We start from the raw sequence: 13,237 nt of genomic DNA, 5'->3' as shown, positions 1-13,237 counted from the left end.
GACCTTTAAAATGCCACCTATATAAAGCTGTAAATGGTACTAATTTCTCTTCTCGCAGATTAAGAGATGTAGCTTTTTAAAACAAAACATTTCCTCAATTCCTGAAGGATTTTAGCTGCACCCCTTTGACAAATATTGGCTTTTATCTTTTTAGCTTTCTATCAATGTTTCTAAAGTTTCTTAACTCTGGAAAAATACTAGTCATTTCTATTGCGATGCTGTTTTTTTAAAATTATGTTTCAAACTAATATCTGTCTGAAGAGAGGTTTTTACTCACAATATTTTATTAAGATATTTTTCAAAAATAATGCCAATTTAAGAGATTTTACAGTGAATACCTGTGTATTATTAACTTTACTAAGCTTGTTATTTTGTTGTTTTTGTGTTTTCATACCTATCAATTCCTTTGTGTATCTGTGAATCCACCTGATTTTGAACACATTTCAAGTACATTGCAGACACTAATATATTTTTATCTAATTACTTTAGAACACATATCATTACTAGATTTCAATATTTAGATGTACAATTTACATACAAGGAAATGCATGGATTTTAAGTGTACATTTGCACCTCTCTTAGTCCCTCTTTCCACCAACTCTGATATTTTTCTACCTTTTTCTTTCTTTATTTTAGAGATGGGGTCTTGCTCTGTTGCCCAGGCTGGAGTGCAGTGATGCAATAACAGCTCACTGCAGCTGCAAACTACCAGGCTTAAGCAATCCTCCCACTTCAGCCTCCTGAGTAGCTGCAATTACAGGTACATTTCACCATGGCCAGCTAATTTTTAAATTTTTTTTAGAGATAGGTTCTCACCATGTTGCCCAGGCTTGTCTTTAACTCTAGTCCTTTAATGATCCTCCTGCCTCAGCCTCCCAAATGCTGGAATTATAGGCATGAGCCACTATGCCTGGCCAATGTAAATGGATGCTCAGAAAACCTATTTTCACTCAGCCCATTTGGAATAGTTGAACATTTTGCTCATTATCGTAACATTTTTACTCTATATTTAGTTGCTACTTGCCTATATTTTTGGGCCAAGAAATTTAGTGAACTTTGATAACAAAAACTGCAAAAATAAAAGAATGATCTGGAATGGTGGAGCAAAGACATTTGAAATCTGCTTTTTCATAAAAACAATAAGAACACTAACAAAAACTGTCAAAATTAACATTTTTAGAACACTGAAAATTGCTATATGTTTGAAACCATCTGAAAGATATATATTTAAAGAAACAAAGACAGCCGAATCTCAGTAAAACGAGTGAGTGTTATATATTTTAACTTTCCCTAATCCCATTCTGCTCTCTCCAGCTCATCAGTGGCTTTGAAAGCCAATACCCTCACAACTATGGTAGCTATGAAAACCAACATTATAGCAGCTACTGGAGGATGAATAAAAGATTTGAAGCTCCACAAAAGCCTAACCCCCAAGGAATTGTCACTATTTGACCTGACTGGTAGATTGTGGAAAAGCTCTATTATTTGAGCTGACTCTAAGAGCTCACTCTGTGGAAATAGACCTATCCTCAAGGAATTTGTGGCAAACAACCAGGGACAATTGTTTAACACTGATGCTGCCTGAGATGGCATTACCAGTTGATGCTAATATACTCCAACACACACACGGAACTCCTAGGCAAAGACTGGGAGATTTATCGGCTAATGGCATTTAATAAAATCTCCGTTTAATTACTAGCCAAATAACAAAACTAACCAAGCAGAGATTTCAGTGGCCTCAAATGACATAGGATACAGACTTCACAGAAGTAGTGCAGGAAAGTCACTAAAGAAGTAAACAGAATGGACAACAACAAGAAGCAGCAAAGCCCACCATATCTTGGGTGGTAGTGGTGTTTGATTTTCCAAGTTGCCGCATTAAATTATTTAAAAAATTAAAAATCAAAACTTTTTGTTTTGCTGTGTTTGTAAATTAAGATGCCAATTGTAATTCCTATAGCAGATATCAATAATATGATGTTAAAATATTCAGTAAAAACAAAAAAAGAGCTATACTAGAAAATATCTATTCAACACAAAAGAGGCAGTAATAAAAAGAGGAGCAAGGCCGGGTGTGGCGGGCGTGGTGGCTCACGCCTGTAATCCCAGCACTTTGGGAGGCCGAGGCAGGCGGATCACGAGGTCAGGAGATCGAGACCATGCTAGCTAACACGGTGAAACCCCGTCTCTACTAAAAATACAAAAAAATTAGCCGGGAGTGGTGGCGGGCGCCTGTAGTCCCAGCTACTCGGGAGGCCGAGGCAGGAGAATGGAGTGAACCCGGGACGTGGAGCTTGCAGTGAGCCGAGATCGTACCACTGCACTCCAGAATAGGGGACAGAGCGTGACTTCATCAAAAAAAAAAAAAAAAAAAAAAAAAAAAGAGGAGCAGAATACATAAAACATATACAGAAAACAGCAACTGGCCGACTTAAATCTTACCTTATCAGTAACTCAGTAACTACATTCTGTAAATGGACAGACCACTCCTTTTTTTTTTTTTTTTTTTTTTGCTTTTGTGAGACAGAGTCTCACTCTGTTGCCCAGGCTGGAGTGCAACGGTGTGGTCTCAGCTCACTGCAACCTCCACCTCCCAGGTTCAAGAGATTCTCCTGCCTCTGCCTCCCAAGTAGCTGGGATTACAGGCGTGCACCATCATACCTGGCTAATTTTTGTATTTTTAGTAGAGACGGGATTTCACCATGTTGGCCAGGCTGGTCTCGAACTCCAGACCTTAGGTGATCCACCTGCCTCGGCCTCTCAAAGCGCTGGAATTATAGGTGTGAGCCACCATACTCAGCCTCCAATTCTAAGGTATGGATGACCGAGTCAATTTAAAAAGCAGCCCAATATATTACTATTATTACAAAAGATAGAATTGAAATTTAATGACACAATCAATTGAATGAAAGAGATGTAAAAAGATATACCATGTAAACAGTGCTCAAAACAGAGCTGGAGTGGCTATAGTATAATCATGCAAAATAGACTTAAAATGTCTTCTAGACACAAGAAGGATATTTTGAAGTAAAAAAGGGTCAATTCATCCTGAAGGCGTAAAAATTATAACCACATATGTACAAAATAATGGTCCTCAAAAATGTAAAATAAAAGTGACAGAGTTGAATGTAGAAATAGATACTTCAATAATTGTTGGAGAGCAGTCTTTATATAGATAGCGAAAAGTCTCTTCCAGCTTCTGTTGATCTCTAAGGGCCTTTAATTTAAAATGCTCATTTTACCAGGGACTCATGTTTTAAGGTGAAGTTCTCCATACTCCAAAGTGCAAGTTTTATACCCTGAAAAAAATGACAAAACATCATTGAAAAACTTAAAGAAGGCCTAAATATTAAGAAGAAAACCGTCCCTGTTCATGGGTTAGGTGACTTAATATTTTAAAGAAAGCAATAATCCTCATATTATTATAGAAATTCAATGTATTCCCTTTCAAAATCCTGTGACCAGTTGTTGCATAAAGTGTCAATCTGATCCTAAAAATAATACAAAAATACAAGGGAATATGAATAATTACAACAATCTTAAAAAAGAAAAATGTTGAAGAACTCACACTTCCTGATTTTAGCAAAAATGCTATCATGACTTTAAAATCAAGCAAAAATAAAACATGTTTTTTAGAAACTAAATTTCTTGCTCTTTTTTATTCCTAATCCATCACATTTCCTACACTAATAGCAATAGTATATAACTATAGGTTGTTCCAGACATACATGAACATACATTTTTAAAATTGCATATACATATTTAGATAAAATATTTAGTTTACCTAAAGTGTGGGATTAAAAAAAGACCTTCCCACTTATCTCACACTCTTTTTTCTATGTTGACTAACCACAATCACTAAATACTCTCAATTACACTTAATATCAGACCCTGGAAGACAGATAAATGTGATTCAACGCCATATAACTCTTTAAAATATTCCCCTGAATCCTTAAAAGTCATAATGTTTTATAATCATATGTAATTTTAGCATTTGCAAATAGCATTATATCAGTTGACATAAAAATGTATTTATTAATAAAATGATGACATGTTAACATATATTAAGCCAACAGCTAATAATTACCTATCTTATAGACAGTAATCTTCTTGGCTTTTTTCAAGAATAAACTTTGTTGTCCATATAATTATTTGAAGTTTATAAGCAAAGAACTGCAAAGACTGGCATTTCTGTATTAATTAAGTCTAACATTAATGAAGACTGACAGACAATTAGAATTCTGGAGCTCCCAGAGCTATTGATATTGTCTAGCCAAAGCTCTAATTTTCAGTGACTAAGGTCACTCAGACATTTTCAGTCCAATACTTATTCTTTTCTTTGAATAATGAACACACACACACACACACACATACACACACACACACATTCTCTCTCTCTTTTAATGATTAACAAGGCAGGAATCAAGCATAAATGAAGTACTCCTTTTCACAAAGGTTTCACTGATATCCCTCACTCTCTCATTCTCTCTCTCTCTCTCGCAACTTCAGTTTTATATGATTTACTCTTCTCATTTTTTGACAGCGATTTTAAACTCTAAGTTTAATTAATGCTCAAAAGCATCATGTTATTCAAGAAAGATGTGTGTTGAACGTATTTCTGCAGATATTAGCTCCCAGGGAGAAATAACTCTTTGAAAATTCTGCTTAGTGATTAACTCTAGGCGATATTTTTTAGATACAACTGTATTTCCTAACCTTTCCCACCATACACAGTCAACAATGTATTGTTTTTGTTTTGTTGCCATTAATTATTGTTTGATAATTCACAATGAACCAAGCTTTTATATCTTATAAGGTTTTAAGCCTTTCCATGAAATTAGACATTGTGACTAACAGACTAACTTGGGAGCATTTCCCACCCCCTAATAAAATTAATCATTGTTTCTAGGAGCAAGTCAAACTTTTTCTGAATTCAGTTTGACCACGAAGATTTTACAACCCACTAAAACTATTTCTCTAATGGCAAAGAATCTCTCCGTCAGGCACTGCTGTAAACTCTGCATTTTTCATCTTTTGAACCGTGAATACAAACATAATAATAAAAGAATATGACTAAGAAACTAATAGGTTTTGTCAGTGTTTCTCACATCAGTGTTAGTTTAGCAGATTCTGTGTAATTTTTACCTGGGGGTAGCTAAATTAGGAATATTATATATCTTTTGAAGTTAAAGATAAAAGGTTATCATTTCTTCTAAAAGTACAAATGAGAGGTTCGTTTATATCAGTTGATATGGTTTGGCTGTGTCCCCAACCTCTTCTTGAATTGTAGCTCCCATAATCCCTACATGTTGTAGTAGGGACCTGGTGGGAGGTAATTGAATTATGGCGGTGGGTTTTTTTCATGCTATTCTTGTGATAGTTAATAAGTCTCACGAGATCTGAAGGTTTTGTAAACGGCAGTTTTCCTGCATGCGCTCTCGCCTGCTACCATGTTAGACATGCCTTTGCCCCCACTTTGCCTTCCACCATGATTGTGAGTCCTCCCCAGCCATGTGGAACTGTGAGTTGATAACACCTGTTTCCTTTATAAACTACCCAGTCTTGGGTATGTCTTTATCAGCAACATGAGAACGGACTAATAAAGCAGTAGAGCTGAGAATGACATAGGGCCTTAACCCATTTTGTTGGAAAAAAAACAGACAAGCATGCTCAATAACTGGTACTCACATTATTTTTTCTCACATTCTTTTTAAACTCTCTCACCTGCTAAGTAACATACTTTAATTTTTTTCTGAACTATGAATATTTAATTTTTATTCGGTCATATAATACAATCTGACCCTAGAGTGGAAGGGTAGGGGAGTTGGATAGAAGACATAATAAGATATATGGGTTCTCCAGAGAAACAGAATCATATGGAGAGAGAGAGAGAGAGAGACAGAAAGAAAGGGAGATTTATTACACAGATTGACTGACATGATTATGGAGAGTGAGAAGTCTCAAAACTCTCCAGTCAACAAGCTGGAGTCCGGGGAGTGCCACTGTATAGTTTCAGGCTGAGTCTGAAAGCTGAGAATTAGGACAGCTGATAGTGTAAGTTCCAGTCTGAAGGCTGGCAGGATTGAGACCCAAGAAGAGCCAATGTTTCAGTTCAAGTGCAAAGGCTGGAAAAGACTAACGTCCTAGCTTCAATAATTGGTCATGAGGTCTTTCTTCCTTAGCCTTTTTGTTCTATGCAGGTCTACAAATGATTGGAACAGGTCCATCCACATTAGGGAGGATAATATCCTTTACTCAGTCTAACAATTCAAACATTAATCTCTCATCCAGAAACTCTCACAGACACACCCCAAATAATGTTTAGCCAAATGTCCATGGCCTAGTCAAGTTGACCCATAAAATTAATCGTTACAGACAGGAAATAGGAGCTAATAATTAAAACCTTCAACCACAGTATTTTTATGTGAAAATAGGCAAACAAATTTTGTTTTTACTCAGTGAAAGTCCATCTTTACACATCTATACCTTCGTATATCACAAAGACTTCACACCACACTACTGTAGCTGCTATATATATGATTGTATTATCTATCAATTTGTGAATCCCTTAAAAGGAGAGCTGGTATTATTCCTGAGTATCCAGCACAGAGTCTTGAATATGTTGCACATTCAGTAAATGTTTCTTGAGTGTATTCATGGATGAACAATATCATCTGCAATTTAATTTAATAATTCTCATTATATTATTATTTTAGAGGTGTTGCAGCACTTTTACATGGTTTATCTCACTTGAGAATTATGATCTTTAAGGAAACCAAAATATTTCACTCAAAATCTACTTTTTCTAACATATTTCAAGATGACTATTTAGAAAGGATCGAAATGTAAAAGTAGCTGAAAAGCTGTCTTTTTTGGGGGGAGATTTGCCTTGGTAGAAAAAGTGTGCATTGACGCGGCCAGGCTTTCTCTGAGGCTGTCTCTTGTCCTGATATAGGAAAGATTAACTGAGAGTCTGATAGCTTTCATGTCTGAAAAAAATATTTACCGTCTATTCTCTCCAAGGACTGCTGTCTGTAAGGTTTCATCTACATAACAAGACCACCTTTTCTAGCCAGGTCTCCTGTGCTCTCTGTCTCATAACTTGTTTCACCACTATAATTTTTTTTGCCAAACTTTAAGTCCCCATTTTTTCTGTAACCTCAAAATGGTATAAACGCATCAACCATCTTGGCTTTTCTTGAGATCTTTGTAAGACTCCTATGCATATTAATATATTTGCATGCTATTTTAGCTATGAATCTGTCTTTTGTCAGTTGATTTTCAGCTACAACCCGAATTCCATAAATGAAAAAGTAAAGCTCAGAGATAGTATTGACATATAGCCAGAAATGATCAGAAAAAGCACCTGAAATCAGAGCTTCTGGATCCAAATCTGTATAGCCCAGCAAGTGCAAGGAAATGATTATGAAATGGTGAAAGGAAAATATAGTATAAACTGAACACCATTTAGAGGTTAATATAATTGTAGATACTTTTAATTACTGACAAATATAAATTTTCTTTATATTGAATATGCATTGCCTTGTTTAGCAGTTTTAATAACCCTATGAGATAGAGATTATTATCACTGCTTTAGTGATGAGGAAACTGAAGTGTTCAGAAGCTCTATAAACCACATAGGATTATATAGTTAGTTGCCATTAGAGCTGGGATTTCCACCAAAAGTCTAAACAATTCTTAAGGCCTGTGCTATTAACCACTGTATAATATCATTATCATTCTTTGAAACACCCCATAAAGTATCTATAATTACATTTTATGGCTAAAGAAATGGAATCTTAGAAAGTTTAACTTACTTGTCCAGGCCACACAGATAATTAACAGAGCACAGATTATAAATCAAGTCCAAAATCAGCTCTATTTTTCCATGGACCCCAGCTTTCACTGTATTTTAGGCCCCTTATTCTATAAGACATGTGTAGTAACTGTACTAGTAAACACACACTTTAACAAATAGAAAGAGGTACAGAAATACAGTTATTGAATTATCTGGATTTACTTCTAATTTGAAGCTATTAAAGAAATCAAGAAATTTCTGCAGATTGCATATATCAACCCCAACAAAAGATGTGATACAACCAACTTATTTCAACCTGGAAGATATAAAAGTAATACTTAAGGTAATTAAACAAGGAAGTTCTGGTACAGTAAATCAAGAAAGGGATCTGTACGACAGCGTATAGAGATGTCATCTACCTTTTTCAGCAAATGTTCCAACCAATTCCTCAAGGAAGATATTATTATAATCACATTGACCTGTTACTAGTATCTATTATTAGAGAAATAGGCAAATTAATATAGTTCCATGAAAGGGACATATATCGAAGAGGCCCCCAAATGCTGACAGAACTGTGAAACCAAATAAGGAGGCAGACATATCCAGTTTGTCGGTATAGGGTGGTTTATTAGGAGAACCTACAGACAGAGCCTCAAGACAGGTAGATCTCCATCCCAGAGACCCAGGGCTTATCTCTTAGGGAAAAGTATACATGGTGTGGAAGAAATGTGTAGGTGGCTATGAGCATCACAGGCTATGATTTCTGCAACAGCATCAAAGGTTGTTTGTAGGAAACACAGTCAGTTTTTCTACATAAAGAATAGTACGTTAAGTAGACATTGTGGAGGCATTCCTGGACTTGAAGTTAATCATTGGATTAGCATTTAAAATAAAGTCACTCATCCTCACACTTCCCCTGTCTAATCAAGCACTTACATTGTCATGTGCCCACCTCTTCCACGAAGGTCTTTCAGCCTTTAGAGGGGGCTGTCTGGTGCCAGACATTGTACAACTGTAGATTTCAGTTGTAAGAAAAGACCACAAAAGCAATATAAACAACAATAAGTGATATCTATGACAAGAACAATACTAAGAATTAATAGCACATTTTGCCACCATGGACCGCCAGAACTAACCTAAGAAGAAAACCACTGAGAGAAGGAAAAAATAGTGTGAGATATCATGATTACTTGTTTATGCATGTCTTGTAGGGTTGAATAATTACATCACCTCCTGTCACACCAACTAATACACAACTCCACTCACTGATAAAGAGCTGTAATGAGTGTTTGTAAATGTCAGTCATTTCCTCTCTGGCACAGGTGATACCCACCAAGGCAGACCAGAGATGTTGGAAAAAAGCAACAAACTTCAAACTCAGCAAGCATCCTTTTGTAACCCCTTGGCACAATGTTGAACCCATTGTAGGAAGAGATTCATTTCTCCATTTGTAGGGCAGAGCATTGACAGGAACCAAAGACTATGTTTAGAACACAAATGTACTTGCAAGGGAATTCTTTCCCAAAAATCCATCAAGCAGAATGATTGTAGTACCTTTATGTCTATCAGTTTGGATATAGGCAATTCAAGGATTGCGGGCTGAGAGGTGCATGCCAAACATGTTGTCCAAAGGCAAAGATGCCAATATTATGTATAAGGTTACAGAGGCAGTAAAGGATTATGTCAAATAGCCAACCAGAGTACCTTTTAAAAGGGCCCATGTTCCAGTGTACTTGTACATTGAATGTCCTGGCCCAGACTCCAACAGGATAAACATAAACCATTTGAGCTGGCTGGGGAATTTCTTATTCTCTGGCAAAAATTATCCATTCAATCTGGGGGAAGTTGTCAGCACAAACCCCAAAGTGTCCCCTTCCCTGGTTCAGCATCCTCAGGAGTCCTAAATAATATTTGCCACTGGCCATTTAAAAATTATTATAATTAATTAGTTTTCAGAGACAATGTCTCACACTATCAAGTCTGGAGTGCATGGTGTGGTCATAGTTCACTACAGACTTGAAACCCTGGGCTCAAGGGATGCTCCTACCTTAGCCTTCCAAGTAGTGGGCTACAAGTGCTGTGCCAACTAATTTCTTTTTTTAAAAAATTTTGTAGAGATGGGGTCTTGCTGTGTTCCTCAGTCTGGTCATAAACTCCTGACCTCAAGCAATTCTTCCACCTGGGGCTCTTAAAGTGCTGGGATCACAAGCATGAACCACTACTCCCAGCCCCACTGACCTTTTGTCAGCTCCAGTAGAACTGCATCTGGTCAGATTTTCTTCACAACTATGGTTAATGGACCCACCTCATTGGAGGTCTTGAGAAGTTGGTATGGTGTCAGCTTCATATTTGTTCCAACAGAATTAAGATTTCTAATGGCATGAGGCAAAACCTTCACATACCCATGCAGGATGCTGGATTGTATAAGAGCTCACAGCTATGCCAACAAACTGTCATTTTTCCTTTATATTAACCCTGTCGATTGGAGATTATATGGTAAGTTAAATCTTAAGTCTATGTCCTTTTTATGTGCCCAGTCTTGGACTTTATATCCAGTGAAATGTGTGCCTTGGTCACTATCAGTGCATTGAGGGTATTCATAAATGACACGGAGTCATTCCAAAACTTTAATGGTACCTGTTTGGTTGGCCTTTCACAAAAGAAGGCCTACAACAATCCCATGGCAACAATCCCATGGTAGTGCTTACTTTTGTACCAAGCTTACTGGCAGGGTTCCAAGGTAGTCTACTTACCAATCTCTCACAGAGGCAGCTTTCTTATGAAAATGTGTAATATGGCACAGACAGGAACAAATTAAACAGTTCGTTACTGCCATAATTACACCTGCATAGGAGACAGGCAATCCTACTCCCTTGGCTATTTGCCAGCCCACTCATGCACAGCTATGCCCCCTATGTTTATGTACCCAATCAGGTAGCTGAGATTACTGTAAGAGAGCCAGCATTAATTTTTGCTAGGGTATCAGCCTCCATGTTACTGGAAGGTGATCTGACCTGTGTGCTGAAGCATAACACACAATTAGGCTCATGATGTGTTCTTGTAGCCTTTCCCAAATGTCTTTCTACATAGAAGCTCACCATAAGGGGTTTTTTGTTGTTGTTGTTAATTTGTTTGTTTGTTTTTTTAGCGTACGCCAGTCCTTCTGAGCCCATTGGGAAAGCCAAGTTTTAAGACTCTTAAATACTTCTCAACAGCCGTGTGCGGTGGCTCACACCTGTAATCCCAGCACTTTGGGAGGCTGAGGCGGTGGATCACGAGGTCAAGAGACTGAGACCATCCTGGCCAACACGATGAAACCCCATCTCTACTGAAAATACAAAAATTAGCTGGGCGTGGTGGTGCATGCCTGTAGTCCCAGCTACCTGGGAGGCCGAAGCAGGAGAATCGCTTGAACCCAGGAGACGGAAGTTGCAGTGAGCCAAGATCGCACCACTGCCTGGTGACAGAGAGAGACACCATCTCAAAAAAAAAAAAAAAAAAAAAGAGAGAGAGAGATTCTGCTCAACTGCCTATACAGAGAATGATAGTCTATGGCTTGTGGGTACAACCAACCATCCAGCTTGGTTTTCTGCCCATTGACTACTTTTCTCCATTCCCATATCAAACCAGATGGTGTCTATCTGTGGGTGGACAGCTACTGCTATGCACAGGCTACCTTGGCTTGGCCCATCTGAATACCAAGCATTTTCAGGAATAGGGGCCTTGCCTTCATGTACCATTGGAGGTATCTTCTATGGGGACTCCACAATACAGGCAACACTGGTCTCAAAGTGTCCTGGCCCTAAGATAGTATGCAGTTTATTTCCCAAAGGACTTGTGGAGAGGCTACTATGCCGTTGCTGTTATCCATGCCATTTTTGTAAAGTGGAGGTCAGGGCTAAAGCTGAGGCGGGCCTGGCAAACAACCCCTCTATCCAGCCCTTGGTAGAGAGGCCTGTTCTTACTGTTACCAGCCTAGCAACAGTTATGGGTTCAACTTACTGCAAGGCCCCTTGAACCTGTTGTTCAACTGGGGAAAAGCAGGGTTTAGCATCCTTCCACGGTTGTGACTAGAATCCTCAGGGAACTACTTTCCCAGGTTGGACTTGCCAGTGGGTTCAATAGGTCCCCTCAGGGGTTATGGTCACTTCTAAAGATATTGGTATCCCAGGAAGGGGAAAAATCTAAGGCTTGTGCCTGAGCCACTACTATTTTAGCTGTCTCAAATGCTTACTCTTCTTCTTTATCGCAGCATCAATGAGATTCCTTCTTTACTAGTTGTTGTAAGAGATATAAACGTTGAGCTACATGTGTAATGAAAGCCCATCAGTATCCCAAAAGGGCCCAGAAAATTTGTAACTGCATAACTGTTGTAAGCATGGAAAATTGTATATTGTTTTGATTACCATGCCTAGAATAAGGCATGTCTTACCCAACCAAGTGACCCCTATAAACTTTAAACTTTACAGCTGGTCCTGAGCCTTGTATCTTCTCCAGGTTGATGGCCCATCCTCTGAATTGGAGAATGATGCACAAAGCATTAAGGTGTTGCTATAGCGATGACAATTTTCAAGAGTTACAAAAATATCATCAATGTAATTGTATTACTCCATTTTCATGCTTCTGATAAAGACATACCTAAGACTGGACAATTTATAAAGAAAAAGAGGCTTAATGGACTCACAGTTCCATGTGGCTGGGGAGGCCTCACTATCATGGCGAAAGGTGAAAGTCACATGTTATATGGCTGCAAGCAAGAGAGAATGAAAGCCAAGGGAAAGAGGAAAACCCTTATAAAACCATCAGATCTTGTGAGACTTATTCACTACCATGAGAACAGTATGGAAGAAAACCACCCCCATGATTCAATTATCTTATCCTAGTTCCCTTTCACAACATATGGAAATTATGGGAGCTACAATTCAAGATGAGATTTGGGTGGGAGAAACAGCCAAACTATATCATTCCACTCCTGGCTCCTCCTAAATCTTATATCCTCACATTTCAAAACCAATCACACCTTCCCAACAGTTCCCCAAAGTCTTAACTCATTTCAGCATTAATTGAAAAGTCCAAAGTCCAAAGTATCATCTGAGACAAGGCAGGTCCTTTCACCTATAAGTCAGTAAAACCAAAAGCAACCTAGTTACTTACTAGATACAATGGAGTACAGACATTGGGTAAATACAGTCATTCCAAATGGGAGAAATTGGCCAAAGCAAAGGGGATATGGGCCCCATGTAAGTCCAAAATCCAGTGGGGCAGTCAAATCTTAAAGTTGCAAGATGATTTCCTTTGACTCCATGTCTCATATCTAAGGTGCACTGATGCAAGAGGTGGACTCCCATGGCCTTGGGCAGCTCCACTCCTGTGGCTTTGTAGGGTACAGCTCCCCTCCCGGCTGCTTTCACAGGCTGGCGTTGAGTATCTGCAGCTTTT

General features: G+C 38.2%; 1 non-coding gene across 1 annotated transcript; it reads right to left on the bottom strand.

Annotated features, from left to right (window-relative positions):
- Window positions 1–925: 925 nt before the first annotated feature.
- Window positions 926–998, bottom strand: LOC115934189 (small nucleolar RNA Z40). The gene has a single exon (XR_004070011.1). It is a non-coding gene; the product is annotated as a small nucleolar RNA Z40 (small nucleolar RNA).
- Between the last annotated feature and the right edge of the window lie 12,239 nt (window positions 999–13,237).

The sequence above is a fragment of the Gorilla gorilla genome, chromosome 2, assembly GCF_029281585.2.
Source record: "Gorilla gorilla gorilla isolate KB3781 chromosome 2, NHGRI_mGorGor1-v2.1_pri, whole genome shotgun sequence".
Lineage (NCBI taxonomy): Eukaryota > Metazoa > Chordata > Mammalia > Primates > Hominidae > Gorilla > Gorilla gorilla.
The sequence above is the reverse complement of the archived record's forward strand: the minus strand, read 5'-3'. Positions and strand labels throughout refer to the sequence as shown.